Here is a 14379-nt window from a genome sequence, read left to right as displayed (position 1 = left end):
ATTGCTTTGTACTTTTTTTGTTGTTGTTTTGGTTGTTTGGTTGGGAGGGTACATCCAATCTCTGTTACTTCACTTGGCCAGAAGCATTAGTCTCTGCCTAATCATTTAATCAGGGTGAAAATGTCAAGAAAATAACACTAACATTTACTGAGCACTCCCAACATGCCAGATGCAGTGCTAAGAACTTCATTTTTCTTATCTGTAGAATCCTCGCATTGATTTGCATAAGCTGGTGATATTATGACACCATTTTCCACATGAGGTCCCTGAGTTTTGCAGAGGCCATGGAGCTAGTTAGTGGTATAATCGCCGCTTGAGCCCTGGTCAGTGGGGCTCTTGGCCACACCGCTGTCCTGCCCTATTGGTGGGCAGGTGTCATGCTGCAATAGGAAGCTCCAGGAGGCTCTTTTCAGGGGCCATTCCAGGACACCGAGGGCTGACTTTGAATGGAATTTGACAGTACTTTCTGTGGGTCTTCAAAAACAGAGGTGACCCTTCTCAAGAAGCTTAGAATAAACTTCTGGTGATAACCTTAATTTAGTCATTAACTTTTTACTTCCTTATCCCATTGTGTGGTCTTCCATTGACTTGAATTTCTCCCAGGGTTGGACATATGAAGGGGCCATAGAGGTCTGGCCACAGTGGAGACCCTCTAACTTTACATGTGGGGGCATTTCTCCGGAGTAGCAGAAGGTCCAACGTGAAATAGCTTAACCACAGAGATCTATTATCTCATGTGAGCACAGGTTCTGAGGCAAGGTGGGCTGCAGGCACCATGTGATCAGGGCTGCATCTCCCTTCCTTTGACTCTGCCTCCCCTTGTCCTGAGGCAGCCTCCCTCACAGCTTTAGGATGGCTGCCTGCCTGCTGCAATGAGGGGAGCTTGCTCATTCACACCTGGTGGGAGAAGGACAGGTGGAGGGAAAGTCCTTCTCACCTCTCTGATTGGCCAGCCTAGGGCATGTGCCGGCTCCTGGACCTATTAGAGTCCCCAGAGGGAGTCTGTGTGCTGATTGGCTGAAATAATCCCAGGCGAGGAGGATGACATACTGTGATTGGCTAATTGGGATCCGTCCAGAATGAGAGATATGCTCAGCCTCCCAAGTCCATTGGCAGCGCAGAGAAGGGGCCAATCCTTTTAGTTTTGGGCGCCAAACCCAAAACTGGTTCCTATAGGGAAGGAGGGAGTGGAGAAGGCAAACGGAATGGCTGGCGAAGCTGTCAACCAGGCAGAGGTGGACGGTGCAGCGGGTGGGGAGCCAGGCCTTGTCCCGGGTCCTCCAGTGCCTCACTGTGGGCAACGGGCAGCTCCCAGCCCAGGCTCCCTTCCTGCTCCTGCACACTGGGAGGACTGCAGGACTAGCTGCACAAGACAACTGGCATTTCTCGGGTGCACGCTTGGTGCTGCCTCAGCACGATGTGAAGGCTGCATGTGCACCATCCCTTCCTGGAGCCTCCCGACTTCCCTTGGGGAGGGGATCATGATCACTTCAGCTTAGAGATAAGGAAACAGGCGTAGAGAGGTTAAGCTGGTTGGCAACCAAGTCAAACAGCTGGTCAGCAACCGAGCCGGCACTGAGGCCTGTGTCCCTGGGACAGGCCGTGTCCCTGGCAGCCCTAAACCAGGACACCCACCTGGCTGGGACAGGAAGGGCAGCACCAGGTTCTGGGGTCTCCTCCATCCCCTCCCTCAGGACCTGCCTAGAGCTGCTGACTGAGAAATCCTCGGGAGGATGCGACGATGACTGATTCCTTCAAGCTCCCACTGGGCACACACAGGCAATTCCTCCGTGAAAAGAGATGAATTCACAAAGGAGAAAGTGTATAAAATATTAAGAAGACATTAAGCTGAGGACACGTGAACCCCTGGGCAGCGAATGCAGCAGGCGGGGGGGCTGTGCCTCTGGACACTGCAGCGGGGCTGGAGCCCTCTCCCTGCCGCTATGGAAACAGCAGTATCAGAAACAACAGTCCTGGTTAGCGGCGTGCTCATGCCATGTGCCTGTCAGTTCTGCAAGCATCTGTTGGATGTGAAGGTTGATGGGATGACCACACTGCCCACAACAGGTCAGTACATTCCCAGGACAGTCCTGAAAGGTGGGTTCTCTTTTTTCCATTATCCAAATAAGGTCAAGGACTCAGAGAAGTCACATAACCTAGCTAGGAGGAGGGTTCAAGCTGGGTCTCCCTGTCCCCAAGCCACACTCTGAATCCCCCCTCCTGACGCTGAATAACTGGGGTCTCCTCCTGGCCCCCTCCCCACCTCACTCTGCTCGGGACACGTGGCTGTGTAGAGCTTCTATGCCCCAGAAACCAGGTGGCTCCTTTCCTCCTAATCCCTCTCCTAATTGTGTTGCAGGCAAAAGGGTGCAGACAGCTGAGGCTCCTCACTTCCCGCTCCAAAGCTCAGAACCTCCCTTCCCTCCTGGATCCAACAGAAGCAGCGGCCGCTGCTGTCTGTGCCTCTCAAACTTGTCACCCACGGATGCTGGGAAAAATGCACATAAAAGTAAGATTATGATTTTTTTTGTAAATAAGTGATGCAGAAACTCAGATCTGATATGGGCCGTCAGCCCAATCCAGCAGAGAGAGAGATGGCTGCTGAAGTATTTGCGTGTGTTCTCAGGGAACGTTTATTGTGGAAAGCTGGGCTCCAATAAAACTTTCATATAAATTATTCATTATGGAATTCAGATGAAATGCCAAAAACTCTCCCACTAAGGGACTGCCTTTTTTATTTTTATTTTTATTTTTTTTATTACTTCTGAAGAGAGAGTCTTAGCATCTAACGCCATCAGATGCTACTTAGTGGGGAGAAATGGATTGGTCTGCTGAGAGAGTACTGACCTTATGTGTGGGTCTCTGAGGACACTTGGCTTTTCTTAAAGGAGCCAGTGGACCACATGCCAACGTCCTGCCCAGGAGCTCTGATTTTCTGAGGGGCACTGGGAGGTGAGAGTCCCTGCCTCTCTTGCTGCCTGTACTTGAGAGGAAAGTGGGTGGCGCCTACAGCACAGCCCTCTGAAGCTCACAGGGCACCCTTTGGGCCCAATCCAGTGGGTCTGCTCTGGGAGAGAGTTGGGGCAGGTGCTATCTCTCTCTCTCTCTTTTTTTTTTTCTTTTTTTGAGACAGGATGTCACTATCACCCAGCCTGGAGTGCAGTGGCACTTTCAGCTCACTGCAGCCTCCACCTCTGGGGCTCAAGTGAGCCTCTCACCTCAGCCTCCTGAGCAGCTAGGACTACAGGCATGAGCCACCACGCCTGGCTAATTTATGTATTTTTTTTGTAGAGATAGGGTTTCACCATGTTGCCCAGGTTGGTCTCAAACTCCTGGGTTCAAGTGATCTGCCTGCCTCAGCCTCCTAAAGTGCTGGGATTACAGGCGTGAGCCAACACGCCTGGCCTGTCTCTCTCTGTCTCTCTCTTTTTGAGATAGAGTCTCACTCTGTCACCCAGGCTGGAGTGCAGTGGCTGGATTTCAGCTCACCGCAACCTCCTGGGTTCAAACAATTCTCCTGCCTCAGCCTCCCAGGTAGTAGCTGGGACTATAGAGTCATATGCCGCCATGCCCTGCTATTTTTTTTTTTTTTTGTATTTTTAATAGAGACAAGGTTTCACGATGTTGGCCAGGCTAGTCTTGAACTCCTGACCTCAAATAATCCGCTGGCTGCAGCCTTCCAAAGTGCTGGGATTATGGGCGTGAGCCACTGTGCCTGGCATTTTTTTTTTTTTTTTTTTTTTTAATGAGAAGATGAAGGCTCAGAGATTGTTATGGGCTGAATTGTGTACCCCCTTACCAAATCCACATGCTGAAGTCCTTACCCCCAGAACCTGTGAATGTGACCTTATTTGGGGATAGGGTCTTGACAGAATTAAGTTAACATGAAGTCATTCAGATGGGCTCTAATCTCATAGGACTGGTGTCCTTCTAAGAAGGGGAGGTTTGGACACAGACGTGCACAAGCACACACAGAGGCCAGGTGACAGTGAAAAAAGCCGTCTGGGAGTCAAGGAGAGAGGCCTCAGAAAGAACTAGCCCTGTCCGCACCTTGATCTTGGACGTCTGGCCTCCAGGACGGGGAGAGAATAGGGTTCTGTTGTTGAAGCTGCCCAGTTTGTGGCTTCAGGAAACTAATAGAGATGAAGGGACTTTTCAAGATTTGCCTTAGTGGAGCGGGACTCACCGCCTTGGCCGTGCAATCCTGCCTGCTGGTGTTTTTCGGTTGGAGGAAGTGGGAGCTCACTTTGCCAAGTCACCCTGAGGCCCCACGTGACGCCAGGAAGCAATGAGAGAGAAGCTTAAACAGGAACTCTGCTAACGTCTTTATTTCTTCCCTTTGAAGAACCCTGGAAAGCTCTCTGTAAATATTTGCGAAGTTAATTTCACAACCCACAAATGAATACATGAATGAATGAGTGAGTGAGTGTCAAACACAGCGCTGTCCCGACACCTGCCCTGTGTGTTCAATGACCAGATGTGACTTCCTCTAGGGCCCTGAGGCAGCCATAGCCTCAAGTCACTCCTGTGCTCTGAGGGCAGGGGTGCCAAGGGGTGAGGTCCAGTGGGCTGCTCCGCCCTCAGCGCCGGGGGCCTCTCGGGCTCAGCCTTCTGGAAGAGTTGAGGTCTGCCCTCCGAGGCAGTCACTGGTGGGAGAGAAGGGTGAGGGACACGCCGCCCAGAGCTGTAGCCGCCGGGCAGCCTGGGCTTCGCTTTTCCCTTCCAAGGCCTTCCCTGCATGGCGAATTGGCTGGCTCTGTTCACATTCAAGCATGGCCCAGAACAGCTTCACATGCACCTCAGATGATCTTTTAGGGGTTTTTAAATTTTTGTTTTTTAGCAGTAGTTACCATTTTCTTTTCCCATAGGGAGAAACAGGTGGTGTCTTAAAAAAACAAAACAAAACAAAACAAAACCTCTGACATTTATTGGATTTCTGCTGAAAATATTGAACAGTTCACAAAGGGGCCTTTGATCCTGAGAACCTTCCAGATCTTTGGTGCTTTTGTGCTCACTGATTCCAGGCCAGGACACCAATGCTCCCACAGCCTTGAAGCCCAGCAGGAATGGACCGGTCCAGGCTCAGCAGCCCCATGCCCCTCCCTCTCCTTTCTTCATTTTCTACCAGCTCAACATCCCTTGCCCCGCCCCACTGCATCCATACACATGTGTTTTGGTTTTGATTGTTTGCTGACACTTTTTGTTAGCAGCTCATTGAAGATTTCCAGTCTGCAGTAAGGACTCAGCCATAGAACCTTCTGGAGTCCCTGCAGCCTGGCTGAACCACAAGCTGTCCCATGTGCTGCCCATCCTACGTTCTGTCTGCAGGGAACGTTCTTTCCCTCCACACCCGCATGTCCCCGAGACCAGCCCGGTCCAGGCTTTGGGGTCTGCCTGGCTGTGTCCTTGTCCTCCGCTGCCCCGCCACTCCTGTCCCCAGCCTGGACCCAGGGCACTGTGTCTTGGCCTTTGTCAGGCTCCGTCTATCCCCGCACCTCAGGGCCTGGTCCCTGAACCAGTGCCTGGCTCAGAGGGTCCACTCTGGCCTCAGTGAGTGAGAGGTCTCAGATCACCACGTAAATGAAGGTACTTCTGGAAGAAATAATGACAACGTGGGTGTTTAAAAACATTTGTTCATTCAGCGTCTACTCTATCTTTTGAATGATGCCTTTTTTTCCCTCTGAAAAGAGCAGCATTTGGGGAGAGAGGGAGGCCTCGCTGGCGTCATTGGCGGAACCCAGGATGGGAGCCTGCCACGCCAGATGCCAGACACGCCAGGGTTCCCGCACACCTGTTCCCGATTGCATGAAGCGGAGGGGCCTCCTCCTGCCTCTTTGTTTGTGTTTTCCCTCTCCCTCTGTCCTTCCCACATGCCCCGACCCTAAGTCGGGATCTGTGCTGCAGTACAGACTGCAGTGAGTTTTGACCTCCTCCTCGCCATCCTCCTTGTCTTTTATTTAAAAGGCAGCAGAAATGGGACTGTGGTCTCTCTCCCCCCGCTCCCGCCAACAGCTGCACAGTGTGGAGTTCACTGTTCTGTGGCCCTTGGCCTTTGTGTCTGGGCGCCCGTAGTCCTGAGCCCTGCGCAGTGGGGAGAGGTGAGGGCAGAGACAAGAGCAAGGTGATGGGACAGCTGCCTTGTCCTCAGTGTCCCTCCAGGAGCCCCTCAAGGTTGGAATGGCAGGCACCAGGTCCTTCCCGGGGCCTCTCGTCTCTGCTAGGCAGTGATGTGTTGTAACACGTTCCTGGAGCACTTTCTCGCCATCTGTCTCCCTAGCTGGATTATCACTCCACTCCGAGAGAGGGGTTCCAATTTGCAATTGTAAATTGTCTTTTTTCCCCCTTTTCGCTCCACATGCAGGGACTCTGACAGCTTGAAGGGGCTGTCGTGGTTTGCAGTAAGCATGGCTTGTTTTCCACACGGCACAAAACACATTCCCTCTGGAGTCCCTGGGGGGACGGGGACAGTCCCCAGGGGTGCTGGGTGGGTGGTGGAGGCCACTGCGAGGGAGGGAGGCAGAGGCTAGACACACGGTCTTTCTCCAAGTTGACCTCGGGCTGATTCCAGGACCCGACCCTGGATTCCTCCAGAGGATCCAGAGCCCATCCTGATGAGCTCATGTGTGCAATGAGGTAAGAGTGGATAGCACCGGTGGCACCTGACCTCTCGCCTCTGTTCCTCTCCTGTGAGAGCCTTTGCACCACAGGGCAGGGGCCAGAGGGCTTCACAGCCGGGCCCTGTCACCTCCCCCGCGTGGCACCCTTCACTCTCCTCACCCTGCTGGGCCCTGCATAAGGCCTGCTGCCCGCAGCCTGCTGCCCTTCTCTGTCCCGGGGGACACCGACCTCCTCATCATTGTGCCTCGAACACACCAGGGCGCCTTTCACAGGCATCTGCCCCGCAGACAGCTTCCCTGCTGAATTCTACCAAACGTCTGAAGAGGAGTTCATATCAGATCTTCACAAACACCTCCAAAAGACGGGAGGAGAAAATGCTTCTCAGTGCCTTTTGAGTCCAGTGATCCCTAGGTGCCAAAGCTGGACAAAGATACCACAGGACAAGGAGCTGGCAGGCACAGCCTCTCCCAGGTCTCACCCTCCCCGGAGGCTCCCTCCCGCCACTGACCAGGGCCTGTGCTTGAATGCCTGCCTGGGAGGTTTCCTGATTGTTCTAGCACTGGCTGCTCAGTGCCCCATCCCTCCCCCAGCCTTGCTCCCCTCCCTGTGGGGTCCTGCTGGGCACATGTGCCTGGCCCACCTGTCTGACGCCACCCCCCGTCTCTGTCCCTGGACCGATGATCCCATCTGGTTGACTCTTTCTCTCGTGTTTGCATCGGCTGTACCCAGAGCAGCACCTGGTTGCCAGAGGGCACCTCTGCTTGTGTGGCATGTAGCAGAGATAATGGCTCCTCAGATTGTTGGCCATGGACTTGTCCTCTCATAGGGTGGGGTGGGCCTTGCCTCTGTTCCTGGAGCTGTCCCTCCCATGGCCTTTGATGGCACCCTTGTGTGGGTCTTCACCTCCCGCACCCCTGCGTGGGTCCTCACCTCCCGCACCCCTGCGTGGGTCCTCACCTCCCGCACCCCTGCGTGGGTCCTCACCTCCCGCACCCCTGCGTGGGTCCTCACCTCCCGCACCCCTGCGTGGGTCCTCACCTCCCGCACCCCTGCGTGGGTCCTCACCTCCCGCACCCCTGCATGGGCCCTCACCTCCTGCACCCCTGCAGAGTCGGCTGCATCAACAAGGCACATCGATCTGGCATGTTGCTGGCTACAAAGCCCCTTTGGTGCCTCTTCTGCACCTTGTTGCAGGGTCAATCTGCATTGAGGTCAGCAAAATGCCTTTGGCTCCTACTGAACAGAGAAGGAAACTGAGGCTGGCACATCTCCCGATGGAGATGGTGTTCACGACAGCCGGGAGCCAGGGGATGATGAGCTGGTTTGTCCCAAGAGAGGGTGAAGCTTGTGACATGTATGAAGCATGGGAGGGCAAGGTGGCACGCGGGCACCCAGGGCCAGTCCAGTTAATCCTCAGGGTTGAGTTCAGGACCAGCAGAGCCAGGGCCAGGCCTATAGGGCATCCAGTGAGGGGGTCCCTTTCAGGCGATACAGGGACCGCTGTCCAGGGGCCACTAGGAAATCTCAAACCCACAGTTGGGCCCAGGGCAGCAGCAAGGTCGAGGTCAAGAATAATGTCCAGTGGGAGGCTGAGCTTTGTCTAAGGCCTGCAGAGGATCCTTGGGGATGCTGTGGGGTTTTCATAGGCCCTGGAAGGAGTGTGGGATCTGGGAACCTGAAGCCCAAGATACAGCCATTCAGCACCATAGGTGTGGCCCAATTTCTAGGTAAAGACGACAGTTCGGCCTGGGAAACACACCGCCGTTTGCTCAATTTTGAGTTCCGGGGTGTTTTTTCACCAGCTCCGCTTCACAGAAGGGCCCCGTTCCCTTTGGGGTTTCCTAAAGGCATCAGGGCCGGTTTCTTAGACTTGAGATCCAAGGCAAGGGAGCCTTTGCTCACTTTAAAAATATATTTCTTTTTTATTGGTGCATAATAGGTGTACATAGTTTTTGCGTACATATAAGAATTTAATACATTAATATAACTTGTAAAGATCCAATCAGCGTAATTAAGGCATCCATCACCTTCAATACTGGTCTTTTCTTGATGCTGGAGACATTCAGATTATTCTCTTCTGGCTGTCTTGAAATGTACAATAGGTTATTGTGAACTATGGTCACCCTGCTGCCTTAACACTAGGACTTATTTCTTCTATCAAACCTTATATTTGTACCCATCGATCACCCTCTCTTCATCCCCCCACCTCCCTTCCCCTTCCCGGTCTCTGGTACCCACAGTCTACTCTCTACCTCCATGAGATCCACCTTTTAGCTACCCTGTGTGAGTGAGAACATGCCGTATTCACTCTGCTTTGCTCATTTCCCTTGACATAGTGGCCTCCAGCTCCTCCATGTTGCTGACTTTCAGGATCTCATTCTATGGTAGCTCCACCCACTCCCCTCCCCTAAAAAAAACCCTCCGCCGTCCTGATGTGCCCTGAGAAGGCTGTTTCCCAAATAATGCTACGGTCCCCCTTCTCCCCTCGTTCCCTGCCCCAGGGCCTGGGTCCGCTCCCGCACACCAGCTCCCACCTGCTCCCAGCCTCCCCCTCCCATCTGCGCCGGCTGGGTTTTGGCTTTAATTTCAGCAAACACAGGCAATTCTTCCCACTGGGGATGAGAACTGGCAGAAATATCACAGCGAAGGCAGCCTCCTCGGCTCCTACCAGCCAAGGAAAAGCAAAAATCCATAGGCGCTGTGCAGGGTGTGATTTACCTCCTGAAAAGCGCACATTCCCTCCACCCGGCATCATCATCATCACCGTGTTGATCTCCACCCGGAGCGTCCACAGCGCTCCTGACAATGCGAGTCTTCCCCAAATGGTATCTCTTTCATAAAGAGAGACACAGGTCCTGCAATCCAGGGAGGAGGCAGAAAGGAGTGCTCCGCCCCACACCTGGGCCGTGGGACCGGTATGAGCACACGGATGGAGAAACCACTTCATACACTCAGTGAAAGCAGTGTTCCTAATGAGTTTGAGTCAGCGCCGGGAAATTAGACTCAGAATCAACTGCAGCAAATCACCATCCTCTCGGCCCCTCAGTCTTCTCCTCCGCAGAGTGGGTTGGAAGGTCAGTGCTTGCTGGAACTGTCATCTCTGTGCTCAACGGTGATTGCAGTGACTGGCGTGAACAGCCTTCAAACGGGTGCTTGGTGGAGGTGGGAAAGTGGAGGGTGGGCACGCCGTCACCTAGGCTTCTTATTAGGGATTTCTTTCCCTTTCTGATGTTAGAAGGATGCCAGAGATCTCCAGCTTTGGCGGTGGATGGACCTGCATGTGAGTCATGGCTCAGCCATTTGCCAGCTGTGCAAACTCAGACAAGCTGCTTAAGCCGCGTCATGCTTTCCGTAAAGGGAAGGTAGATGGGGGATCAGGTATCGTACGGGGTGCGTGGCCCTTAGGAGTGTCTGGTCCATAGTGAGGGCCCCGTGCATGGAAGACATAGCAACCAGGATGTGTGCTTTCTCTGAGCAGTGGCTTTGCTCCGTGGTGTCCACCTCATGTACCCTAATTTTGAGGACCTGGAGCTGGTTTTGAGGACCCTCCCCAGCAAGTACTTAGGAGTCTGCCACACACAGGTTGAGCACGGATTCATCTCTGGCTTCAACTCACAGCTCTCCTGCTGCTTTCCTTAGGCCGGTGGTTGACATGGTCTCCATGAGCTGTGTGCATCCCCCAGTGACAGGACAAGATTTGTGCCCCCCGAGGAAGGTCCCCAGCTTTCCCCCACCTGCCCTCTGAAAATCTTCCTTGATTTTCTCTCATCCGTCCCTCGGGGGTCCTGTCTTTGTGATATCAGCGTGAAGTGGAATCCACAGAATGGCTAAAGTGGAGGGAAGGCTGAAAATGCATTGGATGATGATAGCAGTGTCATTTACAATCACCACGACTTGGAAGCAGCCGAGATGTCCTTTGGCAGGTGATTGGAGAAATGAACTGTGGCACGTCCATGCAGACCATGGAATACTATTCAGTGCTAAAAATGAGTGAGCTTTCCATCCATGAAAAGACATAGAAGAACCTGAAATGCAGATCACAAAGTGAAAGGCCAATCTGGAAAGGCTACACACCCTATGACTCCAACCCTGTGACATTCCCAAAGAGGAAAAATTATGGGGACAGTAAAAAGAGGAGCTGTCATCATTAGGGAAGCAGGAGCTGAGGAGAGTCAGAGTGACACCATTGAAAAATCTTCTCTGTCTTGAGACTAACAAGGCACCTTCCTTGCCAGTCACAACCCATGGTCCTAAGATGATCACAGCTAAGGAGGCAGCTTGGTACTGCCTGCAAGGACAAACTCCTAAAACAACAGAAAGCCCAGATGTCCCAATACTCATAGCAATATGTGCATTTAAGATAATTATAGATATGCTTTGATGTACTCATGTACTAGACTGTTAAGGATAGTTTTCTTTAAATCAACAGAATAATCAATTTTGTCATGCTGTCTGCTCCCCCTCACAGAGTCGCAGCTTGGTTTAGTCGTTATGTAGACAAGACCCCTATATAAGAAAAACTTAAAACAAAGATGGTGTGTTCTCTCGGAAGGTCCCCTGCTCTGTAATGGAGTAGGTTTTAATAAACATGCTTCCTTTGCTGCACCTTGTGACTCGCCTTGAATTCCTTCGTGCGTGAGATCCAGAAACCCTCTCTTGGGGTCTGGATCAAGACCCCTTTTCCAGTAACACCATGGGTTGGGGAGAGGGAGGGACGAATAGGTGGAGCACAGGACTTTTTTGGGGCAGTGAAACTCCTCTGTATCATACTGTCACAGTGGGTCCATGTCATTAAACATTTGTCTAAACTCATAGACTGTACAACACCAACAGTGAGCCCTAATGTGGACTATGGACTTGGGGTGATTGATATGGTTTGACCATGTCCCCACCCAAATCTCATCTTGAATTTCCATGTGTTGGAGGAGGGACCCAGTGGAAGGTAATTGAATCATGCGGCGGGTCTTTCCTATGCTGTTCTCCTGATAGTGAATAAGTCTCATGAGATCTGATGGTTTCATAAACAGGTGTTTCCCTGCACATGCTCTCTTCTCTTGTCTGCCACCATGATTATGAAGCCTTCCCAGCCACGTGGAACTGTAAGTCCAATAAACCTCTTCTGTAAATTGCCCAGTCTCCGATATGTCTTTATCGGCAGCATGAAAATGGACTAATACAGTGATAATGACATGTCAATGTAGGTTCATCAGTTGTAATAAATGTACTATTTGGTGGGGGATATTACTAGTTGGGGAGGCTGTGTGCATGGGGGTGGGACAGAGAGTACATGGGAACTCTCTGTATCTTCTGTTGGATTTTGCAGTGAGCCTAAAACTGCTCTAAAACCATATAAAGTCCACTTACAAAAGTATCTGAGAGGCTAAATCTATCTCTATAAGAAATATGAGGAAAGAAGTAGCAGGGGGAGATGCAAAAGGTGAATGGGGTGGGGGTATCAGAGAGGATTTCTGGAATTTGCCCTGTGAGAGGCTCTGAGACAGATACAGGAGGAAGAGAATTCGGGAAGGGAGAAAAGAAGTATGGCTGTGGGCTATAAATTAGATCCATACTGAGGCAGGAGGATTGCTTCAGTCCAGGAGTTTGAGACTAGCCTGGGCAACATAGCAAGACCTTATCTCTACCAAAAAAAAAATAATGAAAAACAGGGCGTGGTGGCACATGCTTGTAGTCCCAGCTACAAGAGGCTGAGCAGGCAGGATTGCTTGCGCCCAGGAGGTCAAGGCTGCAGTGAGCTGAGATCGTGCCACTGCACTCCAGCCCGGGCCACAGAGTGAGACTCTGTCTCAAAAAAAAAAAAAAAAACTTAGATCCACGATCATTTTCCTGAAGAGATTCGAGGACAGCTTAGTGCTACCTTTGATGCTGTATTCTACTTTTTTTTTTTTTTTTTTTTTTTGAGATGGTGTCTCGCTCCATCGCTCAGGCTGGAGTGCAGTGGCACGATTGCAAGCTCCGCCTCTCGGGTTCATGCCATTCTCCTGCCTCGGCCTCCTGAGTAGCTGGGACTACAGGTGCCTGCCACCACGCCTGGCTAATTTTTTGTATTTTTAATAGAGACAGGGTTTCACCGTATTAGCCAGGATGGCCTCGATCTCCTGACCTCGTGATCCGCCTGCCTTGGCCTCTCAAAGTGCTGGGATTACAGGTGAGAGCCACTGCACCTGGCCTATTCTTCTTTGAATTTAATTTCTCATTGAGACTGGACCACATGGGATCCTAGCTTATATCTGGGTTACATTTGTAGATTAAGTTTAACCCATTTATGCCTAGTGTTCCATTATTGGAACGCTAAGCTTGTGGGAGTAATTTATATCCGACTGCTCAAGGTCATCCGCAAGGTCTGATTTTTCACAAAAAATATTTGCTTCTGGACAAGACAGCATTAGGATGAAAATGAAGAGATTATGTGAACTGGAGAACCCCTTCTAGCTTGAAAATACCTGTAGTGACCACAGTCTGATTTCTCCCTCCTCACATGAACCTTTTGGGGCATTTGATGACGGAGCAGTCACTCCCTTCCTTCCCCAGTGGGGAACAGCAACAGATTCCGGCAGGTGAGTCTGCTGCAGAAGAGACAAGTTCTTATTTCAGCTGCGTGGAGCTGTGTCTGGGGCAGGTCGTTGCCTTTGTCTCCTTAGGGTAAACAGCAGAACATGGATGGTGTTTGATGCCCGCATGAGTGAATGTACTTTTATTTTTACATAGCTATTTTTGACCATGAATTGCTGGATGTGCTGTAGAGCTCTCTGCAGTCATGACACACAGCTATTGATCCACCAAAGATCTATGCTGTCCATCCGAGCTGTAGGGATGTGATTGGGAATTGGCATTTCAGGCGGGGATCACATTTCCAGCCTCTATGATGTCTAGTAGGACCATGTGACTGAGTTATGGATGAGAAATGTGGGTGGAAGTGATGTGTGCCCCTTCCAGGCCTCACATCTAAGGTATTTCCTTCTCTCCCTTCCCCAACTAGTGACTAGATGGAGATGACCCAGGAAGGGGCCCTGTTGCCCAGGAAATGGGCTTGTCCTGAACCACAGCTTGAAGGAGAGCCACTGACTAATCAGGAACACCCAACTGGACTTTATTCCAGCAAAATGCAAAGCATTACTGTGCTGGGCCATGGTATATTCTTGGGTTTCTTTTATTAGAACACTTGGCATTACCTTCACTAATATACACTCATCATAGTAGACATTTTCACTAGTTGTAGATGATATGCACTATTTTCCTTTCTGAAACAGAAATTTGCAGCAGCACTACCAAAGGACAATACATTTTTAAAAATCATAGAATGACTGGAGTTCATGTCTCTGCAAAGAACATCTAAGCCCTAAGCCATCCAGAGTGGATGAGGCATCTCTGCATGAGTTAAATTACACACTCCAGCTGCTGTAACCAAGAAGGAGTTTCACAGTGGTCAAAACGGCATAGAAGTTTAGTTCTCATGCATGTAACAGTCCAAACACAGCTCCACAGTGGCAAGGAGCCAGCGTCCTTTCTCTTGCTGCCCGGCTGTGCTCAACAGGTGGCTTCTGTCTTTAAGTCCAACGTGGCTGCTCTGGCTCCAGCCATCGTTTCTATACTCCAGCAGGTGGCAAGTAGGAAGAAGAAAGGGAGAGCTTATGCCTTTCACTTTAGGGACACACGGCCTAGTGCTGCTCACATCACCCTGCTCACCTTGTGTTGGGACCAGAATCTAGTCACATGGCAGCAAATAGCTATGAGGAATATTGG

General features: G+C 51.3%; 1 long non-coding RNA gene across 1 annotated transcript; it reads left to right on the top strand.

Annotated features, from left to right (window-relative positions):
• Nucleotides 1-435: 435 nt before the first annotated feature.
• On the top strand, nt 436-13946 carry LOC112130059 (uncharacterized). Its single transcript, XR_002912373.2, has 3 exons — nt 436-2067; nt 2360-2509; nt 13616-13946. It is a non-coding gene; the product is annotated as an uncharacterized LOC112130059 (long non-coding RNA).
• The last annotated feature ends 433 nt before the right edge of the window (nt 13947-14379 follow it).

The sequence above is a fragment of the Pongo abelii genome, chromosome 1, assembly GCF_028885655.2.
Source record: "Pongo abelii isolate AG06213 chromosome 1, NHGRI_mPonAbe1-v2.0_pri, whole genome shotgun sequence".
Taxonomy (NCBI): domain Eukaryota; kingdom Metazoa; phylum Chordata; class Mammalia; order Primates; family Hominidae; genus Pongo; species Pongo abelii.
Note: the sequence above shows the minus strand (reverse complement) of the source record. Positions and strands in the feature narration are given on the sequence as shown.